This window comes from Hordeum vulgare, chromosome 4H (assembly GCF_904849725.1).
Source record: "Hordeum vulgare subsp. vulgare chromosome 4H, MorexV3_pseudomolecules_assembly, whole genome shotgun sequence".
NCBI lineage: Eukaryota > Viridiplantae > Streptophyta > Magnoliopsida > Poales > Poaceae > Hordeum > Hordeum vulgare.
Window position 1 is genome coordinate 608,659,145 of NC_058521.1, and position 8,578 is coordinate 608,667,722.

Below are 8,578 nucleotides of genomic sequence, written 5' to 3' on the forward strand. Positions count from 1 at the left end.
CAACTTCAACACTAAGCCTGCTTATGTTCGTGGTCAGGCCAACAACATTGATATGGGTCAAGCTCAAGACCAGCCTGCTACCGTGATGGGTACACTTCTCGTTAACTCAGTACCTGCTTCTGTATTGTTTGATACAGGAGCATCGCATTCCTTTATGTCGGAAAATTTTGCATACATGCATGACATTAGGAGCGAAGAGATGAACATCCCGATAGTGGTAAACACCCCTGGGGGCGAATGCCGAACCTCTGTGGTTTGCCCCCATGTTCCAGTTGAAATTGAAGGATTAGAATTCCTTGCCAACCCCATCCTACTAAATTCATCCAACATTGATCTCATATTGGGGATGGACTGGTTGAAAGCTCATACGGCATCGATCGTTTGTGCCACCAAAACCGTCCACCTCCTACACCCTTCAGATGAACTAGTAAGCTACCATGCTCATCTCGTCCGTAATGCTGAGGCACGACTGTATGCTTTGAATGCATTAAATGCGTCGCCTCTTGAAGGGATTGAAAACATACCAGTGGTCCGAGAATTTCAAGATGTCTTTCCAGAAGAACTTCCGGGGATTCCCCCTGCTCGAGCTGTCGAGTTTGTCATTGACTTGGTACCCGGTACCACTCCTATTGCCAAGCGTCCTTATAAAATGCCACCACATGAACTCCTTGAACTTAAGCAAGAAATTGACAACTCGCTCCGTCTGGGTTTCATCCGTCCGAGTTCCTCTGCTTGGGGAGCACCTTCTCTCTTTGTTAAGAAGAAGGGTGGGACAAATCGATTGGTTCAAGACTATCTTCCTATCAACCAGGCCACTATTCAAAACAAATATCCTCTCCCTCGGATAAATGATTTGTATGATCAACTTGCTGGTTCCACCGTTTTCTCTAAGCTCGATTTGAGATTGGGATACCACCAGATCCGTGTTCGCAAGGAGGATATTCCAAAGACCGCCTTTATTACTCGATATGGATCATACGAGTACACCGTCATGTCCTTCGGCTTAACCAATGCACCGGCGACCTTCTCTCAATTGATGAATTATATATTCATGGACTACCTCGACAAATTTGTCGTGGTATATCTGGATGATATTCTGGTATTTTCGAAGAACAAAGAAGAGCATGCTGAGCATCTTCGTCTTGTACTCGATAAGCTTCGGGAGCATAAACTCTATGCGAAGTATTCCAAATGTGAGTTCTGGCTAGACGAAGTGACTTACCTTGGTCATGTGATTTCCAAGGATGGTATTGCGGTCAACCCCGAACGAATTCAAGCTATACTTGACTGGACTCCCCCAAAGAATGTCAAGCAAGTCAGAAGTTTTCTCGGACTCGCCAGCTATTGCCGTCGATTCGTCGAGAACTTCTCCAAGATTGTGAAGCCCTTAACCAACCTGCTTCACAAAGGTGTTAAGTATGAATGGACTGATAAATGCCAGGAAAGTTTCCAGGCGCTCAAGGACAAACTGACGTCCGCTCCAGTACTTGCTCCTCCAGATACGAAAAGGGACTTCGGCATATACTATGATGCTTCTCGTCAAGGAATAGGTTGTGTCCTAATGCAGGATCGCAAGGTGATCGCTTATGCTTCACATCAGCTGCGTGCTCATGAAGAGAACTACCCAGTTCATGATCTCGAGCTTGCCGCAGTCATTCATGCATTGAAGGAATGGCGACAATACCTTGTCGGTAATCGCTGTGAAATCTACACCGACCATCAAAGTCTGAAGTACTTGTTCACTCAACCGGAGCTGAACCTGCGTCAACAAAGATGGATGGAGCGTATAGCAGATTTTGACTATAGTATATCATATACCCCTGGCAAGGCTAACGTAATGGCTGATGCCTTAAGTCGCAAGTCATACTGCAACCACCTCCAGGTTCATCAGGTTCACGATCGTCTGCAAGAGGAATTCCGTAAGCTGAACCTCCACATTGTTCCTCAGGGTTACCTTGTTCCTCCTCCTGAAGAGTATCAAAAGATGAACCTTCGTGTTGTTAATCAGGGTTCCCTCAGTAACCTAGTGGTTGAACCAGATCTTGTGAGCTCCATAAAGAATCTGCAAGACTTTGACGATGATGTCGACAGGATTAAGAGCTATATTGCGAAGGGTAAACCCTCCTTTTTCACTGTTGATGAAGGTGGCGCCTTGTATTTCAAGGGTCGCCTATTCGTCCCAAATAAGAAGGAAAATCTCAGGATGACTGGGAAGGTGATGGAAGAAGCTCATGACACACCATTGTCTATTCACCCGGGTAGTACCAAGATGTACCAAGACATCCGGCAAAGATTCTGGTGGCCCAATATGAAACAAGACATTGCACGCTATGTGGCAGAATGTGATATATGCCGGCGTATCAAAGCAGAACACCAAAAGCCTGCTGGAACTCTGCAACCTATCTCTATTCCCGAGTGGAAATGGGACCATGTTGAAATGGACTTTGTCACTGGTTTTCCCAGATCTCAGAAAGGTAATGATGCTATTCTTGTCGTCATTGATCGACTGTCCAAAGTTGCACATTTCCTGGCCGTCAAAGAAACGATTAATGCTAGTCAGCTGACAGATCTTTATATGTCAAGAGTTGTTTCACTTCACGGTATTCCGTTGGTAATCAGTTCGGACCGTGGCAGCTTGTTCACTTCAAAATTCTGGGAAAGTTTTCAGAAGGCTATGGGGACTCATCTGTCCTTCAGCACTGCATTTCATCCTCAATCCCAGGGACAAGTTGAACGAGTCAACCAAATTCTCGAGGACATGCTTCGAGCTTGTGTCATTTCTTTCGGTAAGAAATGGGAGGAATCTCTCCCATATGCCGAGTTCTCTTACAACAATAGCTATCAAGCTAGTCTGAAGATGGCCCCTTTCGAAGTATTGTATGGGCGAAGGTGTCGGACTCCTCTGAATTGGTCAGAAACTGGGGAACGATCACTCTTCGGTCCGGATATTATTCAACATGCCGAAGATCAAGTCCGCATTATTCATGAGAATCTGAAGGCTGCTCAGTCTCGTCAGAAGAGTCAGTATGACCGTCATCATCAAGATATGGTCTATCAACCTGGCAAAAAGGCTTATCTTCGTGTCACACCAATGAGAGGTGCACACCGTTTCGGAATCAAGGGCAAGTTGGCTCCTCGTTATATTGGTCCTTCCACTGTTCTCGAAAGGCGTGGAAGAGTGGCTTATCAATTGGAACTGCCGGCGAACCTTTCTCAGGTTCACGATGTCTTCCATGTTTCTCAGCTCCGTCGCTGCTTCAAGGACCCTATTCGAGCAGTGGATCACGATATGCTTGAGCTACAGCAAGACCTCTCTTATAAAGAGCATCCGGTCCGCATTCTCGACCAAGCTGAACGTAAGACTCGTCGCAAGGTCACCAAGTTCCTTAAGGTGCAGTGGTCAAATCACTCAGAAGATGAAGCACCTTGGGAACGCGAGGATCATCTTCGCGATGAATACCCCGGGCTCTTTCCCTCTACCCCTTAATTCTCGGGACGATAATTCTTGTTAGTAGGGGAGAATTGTGACATCCTCGACCTTTGCTACAGTAATTATTGTAATTAAGCTACAGTGATCAATCGCTAGAGGTGCCACGTCATCGAATTCCCATCTCAGACCCGCGTTGATTCGAGTTTTGTCCGGATTCAAAATTTGAAAACAAACGAAAAGTACTTTATAAGTTCATTTCAAATATTAAAAGAAGGATATATATAAAAAAGAAAAGTATTAAAAATAATAATGATAAACTAGAGTATAAAGAAAAAAGAAAGTATTTAAAAAGAAAAATCAGTTAGTGAAAAGAAATTAGAAAGAAAGAAATAATAGAAAAGAGAAAACAAAATAGAACAAAACAAAACAACAACAAAAAAAAGGAAAAGCAACCCCACTCCCCCGGCCCAGCTGGGCCACCCACCGGCCCAACCGGTCAAACCCTAGCCCCCTGGCGAGGGAGCCGCCAGCCCCTCTCGCTCCCTCCCCGTTTTCCCACGCCGCCGCCAGCTTCCCCCTCGTGGGGGGGGGCCCACCCCCCCACCGACAGCGCCCTCCCTCTCCTCTCATGACCCCTCCCCTCGCGTCTCTCCCTGCCCACGAGACCCCCCCCTCATCCCACGCCAGACCGCCCCATCCCCACGTCGCCTCCTCCTCCCCCACGCCACGACCCTCTCCTCCCGCCGGCGGCCTATCCCCCGGCGCCCCTCGGCCTCCTCCTTCCGCCGGCGAGCCCCTCCCCCACCGGGCCTCCCCTACGCCTCTTCCTCGCCGAATCCGGCCGGTTCCCCCTCGCCGGCGCGTCACCACCATCATCACCGTCCTCTTCACCACCGGAACCACGCCGTCTCCACCGTCACCTTCGTGCGAACTCCGGCTTCATTGGGCCGTCTCGTCACCGTCGGTGAGCCCCTCCTCGGGCTCCTCCCACCATGTTGATCTTCTCGCCGCCCCGGTTCCGTTCCGGCAAACGGGACCTCGATCCGTTGACGGTAGACTCCAGTAGGAGGATTTGAAGTTTAGGTTCTTCTATGTTAGTTAGCAGAGAGTTGTTCTTTGTCTGTTAACAAAGAGAGAGAGATGAGAGTTTTGAGAGAAAAAGAAATAAAAACAAATGATGTATTAGATGCGTATGTATGTATGTATGTATGTATGAGATGTGATGTATGTATTTGCGTATATGGATATTTAGAGGAATACGGTATTTGCACGGTTAGGTATCTAATAAAAAAATGAGTAAATGGCCTAGGGTCACTTACCGGTGGGGCCAATGCACCCGCTGTCTATGACAGGGAGGCCCCACGCGAGAGTTAATACAAATAATAAAAATAATGTTTTTATTAAATAAATAAATAGATATATTAGTTAAATTAATTAATTAGAATAATTAGAGTATGACACGCGGGTCCCCCACTAAATTAATCTGATTAAATAATATCTAATCTTAAATAAAACTTGTGCCTATGACGTTCGGGACCCGCTGGTCAGTTGACCAGTCAACTGCTGATGCTAGCCTGACATCGCGATGATGTCATAATGGGATTTTATTAAATCATTTAAATCTGTTTTTTAATTCCTAAATAATTAATAAAACTTTAAAAATTAATATTAAATAATCCGTAAGTCAGATCGAAATAATTTCAACATGAAAGTTGATCAGCAAAGCGAGACGAACCCGGATACACGGCCCGTTCGTCTGTCACGCGTCCCTAGCATAGCAAACATGGAACTTTTCCATCGTTTCCAGTATAACCGGTAGTAGCCCGAGACCCGGAAAATATCGTCAGATATTCTTCCGACCCGTCTATGACGGATGTTGCTGCGTTAGTTCATGTCTAGCCTGCATCTTGCCATGTCATGCTTTGTGTTGCATCGGTGCTATTATTTATTGTTTCTTCCCCCTCTTCTTACCGGTAGACCCCGAGACTGACGCTGCTGCCGGGTACATCTACGACCCTGCCGATCAGTCCTTTGCCGCAGAGCAGCAAGGCAAGCAAACTCCCCTTGATCATTCCTATATCACCTATGTCTTTCTTCCGACTGCTTGCATTAGTATTTTGCTACTGTTGTAGTTAGCTCCTATATCTGATGCATAGCCTGTTTTTGATGAACTGCTACTTTCAGTCATGTACTTTTAATCTGCTTAGTATAGGTGGAGCAGTCATCCCCTCTGACCCCGTAGATCAGTTGCCCCGCTTGTTTTCAAATCTCGATCTCTGATCGACGAGCTAGACCCGACACAGCACATTCACCCCCCTTCGTTGTACGACGCTATAGGGATACTATCGGGTATCGAGGGTGACACCTCGCTAAGTACTCCTGATGATATCTCTGTAGTATAGCTAGTCGGTCGTGGTTATCGAGGGTGATTCCTCTTTCACCATTCCCGATGACGCCTCTGTCGTGCAACCCCGCGAGTGTGGGACCCCCGAGGGTGATTCCTCTAAGCCCACCTTGACGGGTACATCGTTCGGAATCCAACGAGGGTGATACCTCAGACTCCCCCCGATGTTACAACCACACAGTTACTCGACCATGTTACTGGGATCATTGGTGATTAGTTGGAAGTGTTGGGGAACGTCGCATGGGAAACAAAAATTTTCCTACGCGCACGAAGACCTATCATGGTGATGTCCATCTACGAGAGGGGATGAGTGATCTACGTACCCTTGTAGATCGTACAGCAGAAGCGTTAGAGAACGAGGTTGATGTAGTGGAACATCCTCACGTCCCTCGATCCGCCCCGCGAACAATCCCGCGATCAGTCCCACGATCTAGTACCGAACGGACGGCACCTCCGCGTTCAGCACACGTACAGCTCGACGATGATCTCGGCCTTCTTGATCCAGGAAGAGAGACAGAGAGGTAGAAGAGTTCTCCGGCAGCGTGACGGCGCTCCGGAGGTTGGTGATGATCTCGTCTCAGCAGGGCTCCGCCCGAGCTCCGCAGAAACGCGATCTAGAGGAAAAACTATGGAGGTATGTGGTCGGGCAGCCGTGAGAAAATCGTCTCAAATCTGCCCTAAAAGCCCCATATATATAGGAGGAGGGAGGGGGACCTTGCCTTGGGGTCCAAGGGACCCTCAAGGGGTCGGCCGAGCCAAGGGGGGGAGGACTCCCCCCCCAAACCGAGTTGGACTTGGTTTGGTGGGAGGAGTCCCCCTCCCTTCCCACTTCTTCCCTCTTTTTTTTTTCTTTTCCTTTGATTTCCTTCTCTTGGCGCATAGGCCCCCTTGGGGCTGTCCCACCAGCCCACTAAGGGCTGGTGTGTCTCCCCAAAGCCTATGGGCTTCCCCGGGTTGGGTTGCCCCCCCCCCCCCCGGTGAACTCCCGGAACCCATTCGTCATTCCCGGTACATTCCCGGTAACTCCGAAAACCTTCCGGTAATCAAATGAGGTCATCCTATATATCAATCTTCGTTTCCGGACCATTCCGGAAACCCTCGTGACGTCCGTGATCTCATCCGGGACTCCGAACAACATTCGGTAACCAACCATATAACTCAAATACGCATAAAACAACGTCGAACCTTAAGTGTGCAGACCCTGCGGGTTCGAGAACTATGTAGACATGACCCGAGAGACTCCTCGGTCAATATCCAATAGCAGGACCTGGATGCCATATTGGATCCTACATATTCTACGAAGATCTTATCGTTTGAACCTCAGTGCCAAGGATTCGTATAATCCCGTATGTCATTCCCTTTATCCTTCGGTATGTTACTTGCCCGAGATTCGATCGTCAGTATCCGCATACCTATTTCAATCTCGTTTACCGACAAGTCTCTTTACTCGTTCCGTAATACAAGATCCCGCAACTTACACTAAGTTACATTGCTTGCAAGGATTGTGTGTGATGTTGTATTACCGAGTGGGCCCCGAGATACCTCTCCGTCACACGGAGTGACAAATCCCAGTCTTGATCCATACTAACTCAACTAACACCTTCGGAGATACCTGTAGAGCATCTTTATAGTCACCCAGTTACGTTGCGACGTTTGATACACATAAAGCATTCCTCCGGTGTCAGTGAGTTATATGATCTCATGGTCATAGGAATAAATACTTGACACGCAGAAAACAGTAGCAACAAAATGACACGATCAACATGCTACGTCTATTAGTTTGGGTCTAGTCCATCACGTGATTCTCCCAATGACGTGATCCAGTTATCAAAGCAACAACACCTTGTTCATAATCAGAAGACACTGACTATCATCGATCAACTGGCTAGCCAACTAGAGGCATGCTAGGGACGGTGTTTTGTCTATGTATCCACACATGTAAAGGAGTCTTCATTCAATACAATTATAGCATGGATAATAAACTATTATCTTGATACAGGAATTATAATAATAACTATACATTTATTATTGCCTCTAGGGCATAATTCCAACAGTAAGACGGGTGGATTCCCGCGAGACTGTGTTGCTGGCCTAATTAAAATGTTAATGGATTTGGGTATTTGATCTGGGTTGGTCGGAGACCTTTTCGCACTAACCGGCTACGCGGGAAGAATTATGGGTACTCGACGTCGCGGTATCAGCCGAAGCTTTTCAGATGCCAGCAATGTAGCGGCGCGCGCCCGAGTGGTCCCGAGATGCATCGCGCTTGTGATTAAGGGATGCTAAGACTGACGTCGGCCGCCCACGCCACGTGCAGGAGCGTGAAGAGGAACTGGGCCCACGAACCCTTTGTGCTTAGGATTGAGACCGGCGGGCTGGCCTCTCTGATTAGTCTTAGGTGGGGCTGCGACGTGTCGATATTCCGAGGCCGGGCAGGACCCAGAAAAGTATGTCCGGCCAGAGTGTTATCGGGCGTGACGGGACATGTGGTGCACCCCTGCAGGGATGAAAATTAACTATTCGGATAGCCGTGTCCACGGTTACAGGACGACTTGGAGTTGTGCCCCGATATTTTACAACTACAATTGTTACTTAACTGGTATTAGTTTTCCTCGGGATTGCTTCCTCGCAGGGAGTCGAGGGAGGATCTTTAGGTGTGACCTCACTTTGATATTGCTGCAACAATATGACTATTTATGTTTTACCCCCCTGTTCTACTCTCGTCTATTGCTGCAAGACCCTGA